We start from the raw sequence: 15,223 nt of genomic DNA, 5'->3' as shown, positions 1-15,223 counted from the left end.
AATATGAATATTGCTCAGTGGTGTTTTCTTTGGCTTACAAAGGGCACCTAAAAATAGTAGTACATACATGAACTGAAAATATCTCTGGTAACAAAATATATTTCTGATGTAAGCTTGTGTGCTATACTGTCCTGGACTAGGACCAGGGAGACTCGGGTTCAGATCTCCATCTGCCATGAAGAGTTCCTCCTCTTGCCTAACCTACTGCACAGGATTCTTGTAAGAGTTAAATAGAACTCAGTGAGGCTTACTTTTGAGTAAACACTGTCAGGATACACACAGTGGAGCTTAACTTCTGAGTAGACATGCATGGGGCTGTGTACTGTAGTATCGTCTAGAATTTATTTTTAACACCACACAGTGATTAAATTTGTACTCCCGTTGATTTACACCAGTGTTTTTCAGACTCCAGACACTCCTCCCCCAAAATAAAACAGTAGACATGTTATAGTGCAAGAGTAATTCCTAGCTGTGGCTGTGCCATGGGACAAGCGCATTCATTAAGGCTGCAGTACTGTATATACACAGGGATGCGGGTGGCGCTGTGGGTTAAACCAGTGTTCCCCAACCTTGGGCCTCCAGCTGTTTTTGGACTACAACTCCCATCATCCCTTGCTAGCAAGACCAGTGGTCAAGGATGATGGGAATTGTAGTCCAAAAACAGCTGGAGGCCCAAGGTTGGGGAACACTGGGTTAAACCACTGAGCCTAGGACTTGCTGATCAGAAGGTCGGCGGTTCGAATCCCCGCAACGGGGTGAGCTCCCGTTGCTCAGTCCCTGCTCCTGCCAACCTAGCAGTTCAAAAGCACGTCAAAGTGCAAGTAGATAAATAGCTACCGCTCCGGCGGGAAGGTAAACAGTGTTTCCGTGTGCTGCTCTGGTTCGCCAGAAGCGGCTTAGTCATGCTGGCCACATGACCCGGAAGCTGTATGCCGGCTCCCTCAGCCAATAAAGCGAGATGAGCGCCGCAACCCCAAAGTCGGGTCCCTTTACCTTTACCTTTACCTTTACTGTATTTGTTGTTTAGTCGTGTCCGACTCTTCGTGACCCCATGGACCAGAGCACGCCAGGCACTTCTGTCTTCCTTTACTGTATATGCACACTTAACCTGAGAATAAGCTCCATTGAACTTATTGTGTCTTCTGGATAGGCATAGATAGGATTGCAATGCAAATAATGAAAGAGGCCAAAATACCCACCTGTGGAGGCTGTCCCCAGAGACCAGTGATGCCTTTACTTGCATATGCATCTCGGAGTTATCGCTGCTTCACTCCTCATCAGATTCACCAGCAGCACAGGACAGCACCTCTATACCACAACACTCTGAATATGTGCAGTTTTGAACACTAACTGGAACCATAGCTCCATCATGACCAGAGGGATTAAAATGGCATGTTTATTTCAGCCTAGCTCCTGATATCAAGCTTGTTTGCTGCTGCCTCCAACACCTGCCGCTTTCCAGGTGGTCATTTTGTGGGTGGGGAGAGGTCCCTTGGGCTGCAAAGTCCTGGACTTCAGCCCCGAGGTTCACCCATCATGAAAACCTTTGCACAAAACAAAAGCCTGAGACTGGGCTGTGTGTGAGAGAGACCAAAAATGCTAACTATAAACCAATGAGAAGGTGCACAGGCACTCCTCCAGGCACAACAAGAATTCTGGGAATGCTAACTATAAATCAGCTCACAGGTATTTCACCATTGTTGTCTAATCCTGTTGTTCGGGGAAAGAATGTGAGATTTTCAGAATGACCTCTGAATAGATCGAGGATTGGCATTTGTTTACTAGCAAAGGCCGCTTCGGAAATGTACCGTGAGGAAGGCTGCAAAAATGTTACCTCGCTGTGCTCCCGGCGTTCTGGCATGCTCCGGACCAGGGTGGGGGAAACTATTTTCAACCTGCATTCCCTCAAAGACAACCTTCCATGGGCCATTTGCCAGAGGCAAAAATGGCTGGAGCAGTGGTTGTGGTCCTTTGTTGTTGTTTAGTCGTTTAGTCGTGTCCGACTCTTCGTGACCCCATGGACCAGAGTACGCCAAGCACTCCTGTCTTCCACTGCCTCCCGCAGTTTGGTCAAACTCATGCTGGTAGCTTCGAGAACACTGTCCAACCATCTCGTCCTCTGTCATCCCCTTCTTCTTGTGCCCTCAATCTTTCCCAACATCAGGGTCTTTTCCAGGGAGTCTTCTCTTCTCATGAGGTGGCCAAGGTATTGGAGCCTCAGCTTCACGTGATCCACCTGGAGCAGGAACTGGCAAGCCACTCCAGTATCCCTGCCAAGAAAACTCCATAGACAAAGAAAACAGTTGTGGCCCTTACCTTTGTACAATCCAGGCATGCAAGCGGGATGTTTCTGCAGCCCCACACTGATCTTTGCCCTCCATCCAGGCATGCAAAAGGCATTAGCGCAACACAAGGGCACATTTCAGCAAAGCACATTTCAGCAAAGCGCTCAAGGCGTGGGGCAGGAGGACCAGTGAGGGTTGTGGCTTGCAGAGTTGACGTGGCCTGGGAGGGTGCAGAGGGGCAGGAAGAGAGGCCTGGAGGACTACATTTGACCTGAGGTTCCCCACTCCTGCTCTGGACCCAGGGTGGTGCTATGCAGATAGGAGCTGATGGCTGTAACTGGATTCTGTGGGGCAAAGTAAGCAGGAGGATGCAAGTGGGAAAGGCAGACTTTTCGCTCCAAAGACTAGCGCCACCAAAGACACGGGTCAGCATTAGTCACCCCACCCGGGTGCCGTCTCTAAGTTTAGCATATATAGCTGAGATCTTAGAATTGGAAGAGTAGGAAGGTACCCTAAGGGTCAATCTAGTCCGACCCCCTGCATTGCAGGGAGGCTGACATCTATTCCAGGGGGTAGGGGACAGCAAAGTGTTACAATGGGAGCAAATCCTGCCCACTTGGCCTCTACCAGCAGAGACCCCATGGAGTATGCGCTGTAATTCTATGAGCCTGCAGGAAGTAGTTAGGATAGTGATCTCCACTCAGTTGCACAAAGTGGTTGTGATGATGACCCCCACTGTGGCGCGTTCAAAATGAGCAGCAAGGAAGGCCATAGAAAGGCTAGACCCAAGTCAAAGACCCTTAGCCAGAACTTGTCTACCAAGTAACCCAAACAGGGATCTAGAGAGGCCTCTGCTCTTGAGTATGGGGTCCCAAGCAGCCAACTGCCTCCTTGCCTGGGGCCCCATCTCAGCACAGGTAATGAGCCAAGAGGGATGTAATGAAGAAGAGGAAACTGTAAGGTTCTAGGCCAACATTGAAGTTCAACATTATCCAGGAAAGAGGCAGTGCTGGAGTATGAGCACCTCAGCTAAGAAGGCTTCACTTGGAGAGCAAACATTGTTGGAACAAATGAATCTGTCCCCCCAATAAACATTCCTAGAGTAAGTAAAAGAGTGTTGCTTTATGCAACAACTACGGCTAGAGTATTAATTGCCAAGTATTGGAAAGGGGATGTGATACCAACTAAGGAAGAGTGGCAAAAGCAATAGTGCGAATACATTGAATTAGTAAAAATGACAGAAGCAATAAGAAATCACTCAAGTTTAAAGGTGAAAAAAGAACAGGATTGTTTTAAAAGTTATATGTGTAAACATGGTTCCCAAATCCAAACGGGTGTGCCTAGAATAAATTTCACAAAATAAAAGACAATCAGAGGAGATATCTTATACAAAGAAAAGGTGCCAACCTAGCAATTCAAAAGCACGTCAAAGTGCAAGTAGATAAATAGTTACCGCTCCGGCGGGAAGGTAAACGGTGTTTCCATGCGCTGCTCTGGTTCACCAGAAGCGGCTTAGTCCTGCTGGCCACATGACCCGGAAGCTGTACGCCGGCTCCCTTGGCCAATAAAGCGAGATGAGCGCCGCAACCTCAGAGTTGGTCATGGCTGGACCTAATGGTCCTTTACCTTTTTTTTATATGAGAACACAGTACAAAAGAAAATGAAATAAAGAGAGAAGATGAAGCTGTTAAGAGGTAGGGGAAAGTCAATTATAATATAGAGTAGATTAATATGTATAGAAGAATAAGTAGATTATGTATGTAAATGTAAAAGGAAAAGATTATGTTTACCTGTTAATTTAAATTGCAATAATAATCATTTTTTAAAAAATATATATGTCCCCTGCACATTCAGTTCTCCCTTGAGAGGTCCCTTAGATAGAGCTGGAGAACTTGTAGTCCTCCTGATGTTGCTGGACTACAGTTTCCTCCATCCCTGATCATTGTCCGTGCTGATGGTGGCTTTGTGTGCTACTCTCAGGTGAGCATTCATAGGATTCCCAGGTGTGTATAGGACTGTAAGCTGTAATCTTACCCACACTGCACCGGGGAGTAAATGTGGGACTTCGGTAAAGGTATTCACTGCACATGGTATGTGTAGGTGTGACTGGTCCCTTGTACAATACCTACTAATTAAGTGGTTTCTAGTGTTATACAATTAGCAGCATATGCTTTCATTTTAAAGTGCTTCCGATGTGAATGGATTTTTGGTGTCATTATCATACTATTGTTTGCTGCTTATAGTCTTCTGAAGCTCAAGGATTTGTATACCCATTCTGAACTTCCTTCCCACACCAGTCAGTTTTTAGCTTCTCTCAAGGATATTTACTTGCTTTGAAAAGCTCTGCAGCAGTCTTGGCTTTATTTTACATTTTTAGCCCTTTTCTTTTTCAGTCTCTGCTGTGTGTGCTATAATTTGATGCCGAGTGGGATCTTATGACTCATAAAATCCAGGTTGGAGAACACAGACCTGGAGTCTTCCAGTTGCCATTTATTCTGCCTGCTAGCGTGGGCAAAAGTTTTACAAAAACAAAACCACCAAAAGTAGCTGTGGCCCAAATGACAAGTATCAATCAACAGGGGGAAGCTTACTAGAAAAATTAACCAATAAACTGAAACTGACACAGGGACAAATAGAAGAAGACGCCTTCACCCCTGTATGGCTCCCCTTTATCACACACACAGCCCAACAAGACAATGACAAAAATCCACCAACAGCATACAAATCAATATGGCTAACACCCAAAACACCCACCCACCCCACTCACACATGAAAACAAAGACCACCATATCCAATCACAAACAAACAACCACACCCCAGGCCAACCCCAACCTCACCACCAAAGGAACACAAGTGAACAGCAGAGAACCTGCACAAGCAACACTGACACAAAACCCCACATATATTAAGTAAAATAGAAACATCACCACCTGACCCCACCCCTACTCATCTTTCCTCCCACTCCACCTCTTTCCCCCTATTCTTCCTAATGTCTCAACAAATGAAGCCGATTTGTAAAAAAAAAAGAAGTTACATGGGAAAAAAATACAAGAGAGAGACGTTGCCCATACCTTTGTAAATCAAGAACATCTTTAAGAAAAATACATTTAAAAACACACACAGGGGGAAGCTGTTTTACTACAGCAGGGATGGAGAATGTGTGACCCTCCAGATGTTTTTGGACTACAAGTCATCATCCCTGACCATCAGTTAGGCTGGCTGGGGCTGATGGGAATCCAACAACTTAGAGGGTCATAGGTTGGCCACTCCTACCCAGTCAGATAATTTATCCATCCAGCACAGCACTGTTCATTCTGATTGCCAGAGGGTGTAAAGGGTCTCTGGCAGAGGCTTTCCATTACACCTTTTAAATTAAGATGCCAGGGATTGAACCTGGGAATTTCTGCATGGAAAGTGAATACCCTTCTACTTTGCTAAAACAAATAGTTTGGTTTACAGCAACTGCAGCTCTTCCTCTTGTGATTTTTCATGGGGTGGGTCAAACAGTTCCTGATTCTCCCCATTCTAGCTCTCTTTTTTTGTCAACATATTTAGAGGGACACAGGGGAGGTCCTCCCAAATCTACAGAGACATACTTGCCAGTTGTGTAGCATTTAGAGGACCCTAGAATGTTTGATGGGGTGGGTGGTGTTTCTGCAACCTTGGGCAGAACTATACCTTGCAAAAAACAGAAGGCCCGTGTCAAATTCCCTCCTGTATTAGTGCAAGGTGGGATACAAATTGTGTCCTCATCACACTGAGCATTCTGCCAGTGGCACTCAGTGATGCAGGGCAGGTAGAAACACACTTACTAATGACATCAGAACATCAAGTAAATTGAACCACACTTTACGGAGGAGGAAAACTGCCTTTTTTCAACAGCAACCCTGCTTTTCTTTCACTGTTTTGTTCCTATCCTTAGAATGAGACCTCCCGTTAAATGAGCACAACTATTTTTTTTTACCTCCTCTGATAAATTCATCCCTTAAAACAGGGGTGGAGCGCCTCATTCCTCAACCCTGGGGCGATGGGGGGTGGGGGGAGCAGATGGAGCCATACACAAAAGTGTGTGGAACAATGAATGCAAATTTTATCTTTAACTTGTGGGCAAATTTCTACACACCCCTCTATCCTCCCTTCAAGCAAGAGTCATTATCAGTGTTCAAGGATATTCCAGCCAAGCAAAAACACTCAAGGTGGGTGAGATGCAAGGTCAGCCAGCAAGTGGGCATGGCCCGGGAAGAATGCCAAGGGCCAGGCAGAGAGGTCTGGGGGGGGGAGACATCCCCCCCCCTCCAGGCTTGAGGTTCCCCATCCCTGTCTTAAACCTTCAAAAACTATTTTTTCACTGCATTGAGCTTGCTTCTCCCTCTCTTGTTCATTTAGGTAGAAGGCCCAATTTTAACATACACGCTTATTGATGCTGTTGTGACCATTTATATCCTGAGTGCCTTAAGAAAGGCAGTAACAGCTCTCATATAGCTGTTCTGTTCTGCACGCGTGAGACTGGAACAAGCAAATAGGTTTTTATGTGCGTCACACAGTGGAAAGCAACAGCCTGTGTTTGCTCTCTAATTAAAACTCTTGAATGGCTTTATCTTGTAGAGTGTGAAAGGGAGAGGACGGGAAGCACCACAACATCCCTGTCTTGAATCCCTGTCTTAAAAGCAGCTCAATAAAGATTTTATAGAAAATCTGTTGCTAGACTATAAAAAATATAGGGAGTAGGTAGAGATGTGAAAGTCCAGAATAAGCTAGGATAATGAGGGGAGGCAGTCCCCCCTCCAATTTTTAAGGAAAACAAAACAAAAACAAAACAAAACAAAACAAAACCACCCTGCCTGGGCTTTCACTTGGTAAGTGAGCAGGTGGGTGATATGTAGATATTTTTCAGCACAGTAACTTATTAATTTTTATTTACTGGTTTTAAGCAAAATCATAAGACCTGAAAAACTAGGAGGAAAAGTTATCTCATAGTAGTAGTAACGCTTTTTCCTTTAAAATGGCTGTGTGCCCTTGAGACCCAGTTATCACATGGTTGGGACTGTATTTTTGGGAAACAGGAGTCACTCAGGGATTTCAGCTCAGCATCAGTTTATTATCTATACTCTGGCAAGGCAGGGCATTCTGGCCAGAGCAGCAGCCCTTGTGTAACAGAAAGGCACTCCAAGCAAGGCACATCTGCATACAGAAAACAAAGCTTTGTTTTACCTTTGTCTGACTCATGGTTACTGATTGACCCAGGTGAGTGTGGTGGTTCCAACACGAGATGGCACAAGATATTATTGTGCCGGAAGGGGAAAATCCAAGTGGCTGCCTTTCCTAGAGGTAAAAAGAAGTTAATAGAATCATAGAATCATAGAATCATAGAATCATAGAATCATAGAGTTGGAAGAGACCACAAGGGCCATCGAGTCCAACCCCCTGCCAAGCAGGAAACACCATCAGAGCACTCCTGACATATGGTTGTCAAGCCTCTGCTTAAAGACCTCCAAAGAAGGAGACTCCACCACACTCCTTGGCAGCAAATTCCACTGTCGAACAGCTCTTACTGTCAGGAAGTTCTTCCTAAACATTAGGAAGAATAATTATAATAAATATGGCAATTCGTGTTTTTTAATGGTACCGCCAAAATCTGCCACCTGCAACATGTTCAAACGTGTTTGTTACTCCTGTAGAAGTAAGTCTGAGAAAGAATTGAATTGCAGGAGGATAGATAAGCGTGTTCAAGGAAGTGCCAAAGGTAGCATGGCAAGTTGAGATGCTTTGATTGTTTCCTGCTGGCAAAGGTCGTTTTCAGAGCAGATAGTGATTCTGAGTAGTTTAAACCAAATTGGAGAAGGGTCCTTGGTTATAAAAGGGACACGGGTGGCGCTGTGGGTTAAACCACAGAGCCTAGGACTTGCCGATCAGAAGGTCGGCGGTTCGAATCTCCGTGACGGGGTGAGCTCCCATTGCTCAGTCCCTGTTCCTGCCAACCTAGCAATTCAAAAGCACGTCAAAGTGCAAGTAGATAAATAGGTACCGCTCCGGCAGGAAGGTAAACGGCGTTTCTGTGAGCTGCTCTGGTTCACCAGAAGCGGCTTAGTCATGCTGGCCACATGACCCAGAAGCTGTACGCCGGCTCCCTCAGCCAATAAAGCGAGATGAGCACCGCAACCCCAGAGTCGGTCACGACTGGATCTAATGGTCAGGGGTCCCTTTACCTTTACCTTGGTTATAGCATTTACAAGGTAGGCAGAAGGCCTCCTAAACTGGAGTACGGAGTTAAAAATGGAACCTGACAGATGTACCTAGCAGGGGTGGTGAACAGTGGGCGACCTTCCCTTCTGGACAACCTTCTGTGGGGGTTGAGGGGGGCACATGGGTGGGGCCAGAGACAAAATGGGTGGCGCACCTAATGTAAATTTCATCTTTATACAATAGGCTGGTTTTGCAAACACTCAGATGCCTCTGTCTATCCTCCATTCAGGCAAGAAGCATAATTGAGAGTTTGAGAACACAGTCCAGGTGGGCAAAAAAACCTCAAGGAGGCTGAAAAATAGTGCCAGTGAGAGGTGTGACTTGGTTTTGAGAGGTCACATTTCAGCCCCTTGACTTGGGGTTTTAGAAAAGCATCACAAGTTAGTAGAGAAACACTGATAGAGATGAAGAGAACCCCAGAAATAGTGCTCAGTTGAGTATCATACCACACAGTATCTAAGTAAGGAAGATGCAGCTTGTCTATTAATGGTACACTTCCAGCTCCTCTGCTGTCTATTTCAGTAGCTCATGATGCATTTCCAAGTGAAAGGCTGTTACAGTACTGTGTTGCTTTTGCTGTGTGTGTTTTTATCCATGTTGGCTTCACCACTGTTGTCTTTCACTGGCAGACAAAAATCCATAGCAGAAACTGTACAGGGAAGCAAAATGTCACAGTCCGTCTGCAGCAGAAACTCTCTTGCACTTGGAGGGGGAGGGGTGTGCCTTCGTGAGACAGGATGCAGGCGGAATGACCTCCATTCCTGAAGAGGGTGGTCCTGAAAGGTCAGGGCTCTACTTGACAGAGTGGTAATGTGAAAGGAAGCTAGCTCAAAGCACAGTTTCATAACTCTTGGTCTTGGAATGAATTCAGTCAGCTCCCAAGCATTAGTCACTCACTGATTTCTATGAAAACATTAAGGTTTGTTACAAAAACCCTCCAGCCAAATATTTACAGCAGAATAATTATTTTTCTCCTGGGTTTCAGGAGCAATGGAAGCATGACTTCCAATTGCTATTTTACCGGAATTAATATATGCACACATAGTCAGTGAATCTTATTATTGTGTACTTCCTTTCCCCACGGAAATGTCACCATAAGGCAAGGAACTCCCACAATTCTTCTATGTTCTATGCATGTGCGCCTCTCGTGATGAAATAAAACCACAGCTGTGGAAAGACGATATATATTTTTCAGTGGAAGGATTTCATGACTGCATCCTTATTCTCCCATGCGGAGGTACGTGAAAGCGTTAGACCGGGGTTCCCAAATTGTGGTCCACAAGGTTCATTCCGGTGGTCCAGGGCACACTTGTGGATTTGTGGTTGAAAACAGGCGACAACACATCCATCATTCTATAGTCGTACTCCTTTTTAATGGTATCTGTGTGGCTTCTTTTATTTCTTATACTGTATTACAATTTGAATTCTATTTCTTTACAAAATACAGTATAGAAAAAAAATAAAAGCATCCAAAAATAGAGTTTAAAATCATACGGCATATAGCACAGGGTATCACAATCACTGCAGTGGGCAGAAATACCCTAAGTGGTCCGCCAAGACCTTCAGCAGTTTTCAATAGGACTAGGGTGTGTGGGGGAGTTTGCAAACTACTGCATTAGACAGATTTCTAAGCTCAAAGCTATTGCTGGTGCCAGAGTTTAGCTTGGTTTGTTAGTTGTAGGGGCCTTCAAGAGCCAGAACTGCCACCTTAGTTCTCCTTTTAATTACCGTATTTTTTGCACCATAACACTCACTTTTTTCCTCCTAAAAAGTAAGGGGAAATGTCTGTGCGTGTTATGGAGGGAATGCCTACGGGTGGCATGCCTACGGATTTTCCTCCTCTAAAAACTACATGCGTGTTATGATCAGGTGTGTGTTATAGAGCGAAAAATACGGTAATTATCAAAATTTAATTACTGTTGATTGTAATAAAGCCTCAAAGTGGTTTGTGATAAATATTAAAATTATCAGTAAAAACTATTGAGAACAATTAAAATTAACAGTTAAAAATATTAAAATGTTTTTGTGTGGATCAATAAATTGTGCTCTGAGTGATTTATATGGAAGCTTAAGATTAGAGTTGCTTCATTCAGGCTGCAATGCTAGGCACATTTACCTGGGCGTATGCCTCACTGAACACAGTGGGTCTTGTTTATGGGTAAACATACATAAGAAAGCATTGCTGTCAGTGACTTAGGCATTTGCTGGCAGAAAGACAAGCATTAAAATAACAGTAAATACTTTAACCTCGCACAACAGCAGCACTTCTGGCTGATTACAAGTCCATTTGGGCTGTCTAAAATAAAGCAGGTCACCCAGTTAACTCAGAATGGCCATAAGGCCTCACTCTGACAGCAGCAAGATGGCAAGAAATAAAAAGCTTGACATTGGTGGAGCACTGCCCCATATACCCTAATGAACCAGCGTCCATGGATCAAACAGATCTAGGGCTGATTCTGTCCCACCCCTGGAATGCCCATTTTCAGGGCTTAACACTAGTTAATGCCAGCAGTAGATCTATGCCCAAAGGATTTCACACAAGCATAGTGGGGGTCTCCATGGTGGACAAAGAGCTCTGGCAAAGCTCTTCTCTACCCCTTCCCAACCTTGTTATACAGGAAAGAATTACTGTGTTATTCTATTCTAGAATTTTATAATTCATTTAAATACATCCAATGCTGCTGAATTCCGCAAGGCAGCCCCAGATACAACACATATCAGTTATCTAACTTAGAGATTACCAGAGAATAGACAACAGAAGTTAGGCTACCCCTGGCCAGATAGGGCCATAGTGGGCCACTTATGCAAGGCACTTCAACCATCGAGGCCACTTGACCGTCAAAGGACAGCAATGAACCCAGAAGTACCTCCAAGCTACACACCTGCTCCTTCCTGTGGAAGAGTAACCTCATCAAGAGCAGGTCACCTCCCATTCATTCTAGTCCATGACCGCCCACAAAGAGTGCTTCAATCTTCTCCTGTCTGAGCTTCAGTTTGTTGGCTCTCATCCAGTCCATTACCAAGGAAAGACAACGGTCCAGCGCGTCCACTGCCACACCTGCAGATGTAAAGGAGATGCAGAGCTTTTATGATATCCTTTTTCGAAACGGGGGGAAATGAAACAGTACATGGAGCGACACCAAATCTATAAAAATATGCCTCGGATCCCAACTAGTAGAGGCAACAGATTCTTTTGGCCAATCTCTTCTCCCCACCCACTGCCTCTCATGCTTCTCTGGAGGGTCCCCAAACCTTCCAGAGCAGATTTTCAAGGAGCAAAGGAGCTGGGGGGAAACCAGCAGAACATGCAATCCCTCCTTTCTGGAACAAAAAATACAGGAACATAGGAAGCTGCCTTATACTGAATCAGCCTATTTGTCCCTCAAGCTCACCAATGCTTTCAGTGACAGGCAGAAGCTCTCCAGGGTTTGAGTCTCTTCCAGCTTTACGGGCAGATTGAATTTAGGACCTTCTGCCCACAAGGCAGATCTTCTACCACCGTAAAATATCTTTTTCTTTCAACAGGAATGTCTCATTAGCAGAACTCCAGGCATGGGATGTTCCCACCACCAGAGCCTTACTAGCAGTTTTGTTTTCAAAACCTTTTAAAATCATCTGTGGTATGCAATTTGCTCCCCCCAACCCCCCGTCACCACACACTGAGATGGTATTTTCAACGAGCTGTACAACGCAACATAAGACGCAACGCTCTTTCTGAGTTAGTCATGTGCAGTTTTCAGATACCATCAGTGTTTATGGGAAGTAGGTACAGTGGTACCTCGGGTTAAGTACTTAATTCGTTCCGGAGGTCCGTACTTAACCTGAAACTGTTCTTAACCTGAAGCACCGCTTTAGCTAATGGGGCCTCCCGCTGCTGCCGTGCCGCCGGAGCACGATTTCTGTTCTTATCCTGAAGCAAAGTTCTTAAACTGAGGTACTATTTCTGGGTTAGCGGAGTCTGTAACCTGAAGTGTATGTAACCCAAGGTACCACTGTATTTTAGCTCCATTGTACTTTATTTCTTGCTCATTTGCTCAGTTTCATGTTGCATTACTGATTGTTCACCAAGACAGGGACTGCTACAGTCCCTATGCTGGTACTGACTAGCCCAAACAATTTGGAACTGCTTCATCAATTACCCTTTTAGACATATACATAAAACATGCTAAGTGTATACTTAAAAATGATGCATATATATATATATATATAATATAGGTACTCTCGTCTGGGACCCCTGACCATTAGGTCCAGTCGTGACCGACTCTGGGGTTGCGGTGCTCATCTCGCTTTATTGGCCGAGGGAGCTGGCATACAGCTTCCGGGTCATGTGGCCAGCATGACTAAGCAGCTTCTGGCGAACCAGAGAAGCGCATGGAAACAGCATTTACCTTCCCGCCGGAGCGGTACCTATTTATCTACTTGCACTTTGAGGTGCTTTTGAACTGCTAGGTTGGCAGGAGCAGGGACCGAGCGACGGGAGCTTACCCCGCTGCGGGGATTCGAACCGCCGACCTTCTGATCGGCAAGTCCTAGGTTCTGTGGTTTAACCCACAGCGCCACCCGCGTCCCATTTTGCCTCTTAGTAATGGGCAAAATAATGCCTTAAAGCAGAATCATAATGGGCAACACATTCAAAATGTGAATCTGATTTTCAGCTCTCACTTCTTCTCCCATTTCTGCAATGCAAAAAAGCTTTAGGAGGATACCTTTTTTCCTCTTCTCTCACCTGACCACTAGTTCGATAGTAAATTTGCAACATATTTTGAGCAAGAACATTTATTTACTACATTAACTGCTTCCTTGTCATTTGTTAAGCCTTCTACACAGATCCATGCATGTATCTTTTTTCTCCTGTTCTCCCCAACCACTTTTGTGCTCTCAGCTAACAATATTTCGAAGGAAGTTGATCAAACTGAGCATTCTTGTAAACTTGAACTTGGTTGCCAAGAATGTAAGTGATTCATGCCGTATGAGGAATTGATTTCCTGTGTCCCTACTCCACCCCCTCTTTTAAAACACACATTTACTACTATAAACAATCAACCCCCTCTTTTTTTTATTCTGAACAAAGCACATCCTTAATTGCATGACAAACAGATTCCTAAAATACTTCCGAAGAGCTATTATTAGAGGAAAGTAATATTGTCACTAAAGGCCTCAGCATTAATGAGATATATATTACAAGAACGTTGCGAAAGAAAAACTGGTGTCTCTTGATTACATTTCTCAGGGAGGGTTACCTGCCAGAAGAAAGAGAACTGCCCTACATAAAAAGTCTATTTAGTCTTTTAAGGTGCCACAGAGCTTCAGAGAAAAGGATTGGGGGAAACGGCAGGCAGAGCCATAGAAGTCCCAACAGCTTTTGCCAAAGCAATATGGAGACTTCTACTACCTTCCAAGAAGATGAAGAACACTTTTCAGGTGTAAACATGTTACACACTCTCTCTCTCTCTTCAATTAGGAAAGAAACAGCAATAAAATTGGTTGTTTAATGCACTGCCTTCTGAGTCTGCAACTTCCTTATGCAGCTAAGCATGGAAATACAGTATACTTCAGTGCCCTCTAGCTTATCCACAAAGTACTCCAGATTACCAACAATTGCTAGTATCAAGTAAAAGAAAATTCTCTGTAAAATGATTTGCATAGACAATGCCTCAAGGTTACATTGCAGCTCCTGTGAAACTTAGCTAACAATGTCAAATTGAACTGCTCATAAAAGATGTACAGCTGAATTTCTGACTGCCAGTTAGCCATTTAAAGGCACAGGCCCACTATCCAATAACAAAAGGTGCCTACCCAGATTAAGTCTTTTATAAATTTGATTGTTGAAAAGTATGTCACACAAAACTAAAATCATCCCACCCATGCTGTACAATATAGTGTGTTTTCCTCATGCTGGGAACTCAAGGCAGACTTAGAGTCCGTATATTTTCCTGTATTTTTTCTTTTGGTAAACATTTCATTGAGAAATGAAATTGCATCTGTTATGCAAAAAGAAAACAAGTCCCACAGATCGTTGTGCTTGCTGAATTGTGATACTTGGGAGTTGCTTTCTTCCTACACGTATATGAATTTTTTTATTGGAACAGTTTTACCAGTAGTAAAAATGTTTACTACTTCTAAATGCAAGGGGTTAGGGAGATATTGTGAGGGCACTGAAGTGCGATCAAAGCTGGTATTTTGAAGCATGGAACTTTATATGCTCATAGGCTGACACTATCCTAAGACCGGCGCTCCATAAACCACTGCGCCTTACAAATCATGTACTTCATTTGACACTCCAGATGCGGGTTTTTAGGACCCACTTCACTCCGGTAATTTTACGTCGTTTTAAACTGTTTTTTATACCACGTTTTAACTGTTGTAACTTGCCCTGGGACGTTGGGGTGAAGGCTGGGTAACAAAGAGTAATTATAACCACGATGGTATATATTGGGCGTGTGTACACTTTACAGTGTATATAAAATGAAAGCTTTCAATTACTAAATGTTTTCGGTGTATAATGCGCGTCCGAATGCCAAAGGGGGCGTTGAACGTGTGAACCTGCACCTCCAGACACGCGTTCCCACTAAACCCGCTTTTTCCGCGGCAGAACGCCTCACAAACAGCCCCCAGCCTCTCTTTTCAGTTCTCCCAACCGCAACTCTTGCCCTGCCCCCAGCGCCGCGCGCCCCAATCTCCGCCCAGGATCTCCG

General features: G+C 44.4%; 1 long non-coding RNA gene across 2 annotated transcripts; it reads right to left on the bottom strand.

The window, feature by feature from the left end:
- Positions 1–9,095: 9,095 nt before the first annotated feature.
- LOC308589148 lies at positions 9,096–15,151 on the bottom strand. Of its 2 annotated transcripts, none has more exons than XR_014009094.1 (3): positions 15,078–15,151; positions 11,411–11,586; positions 9,096–9,431 (listed from the first exon to the last, which is right to left on the bottom strand). It is a non-coding gene; the product is annotated as an uncharacterized lncRNA (long non-coding RNA). The 2 variants fall into 2 exon arrangements; XR_014009095.1 differs by lacking the exon at positions 15,078–15,151 and adding an exon at positions 14,785–15,018.
- Positions 15,152–15,223: the final 72 nt, after the last annotated feature.

The sequence above is a fragment of the Podarcis bocagei genome, assembly GCF_964188305.1.
Source record: "Podarcis bocagei genome assembly, chromosome: 6".
In the NCBI taxonomy this organism is placed as follows: Eukaryota; Metazoa; Chordata; class Lepidosauria; order Squamata; family Lacertidae; genus Podarcis; species Podarcis bocagei.
The sequence above is the reverse complement of the archived record's forward strand: the minus strand, read 5'-3'. Positions and strand labels throughout refer to the sequence as shown.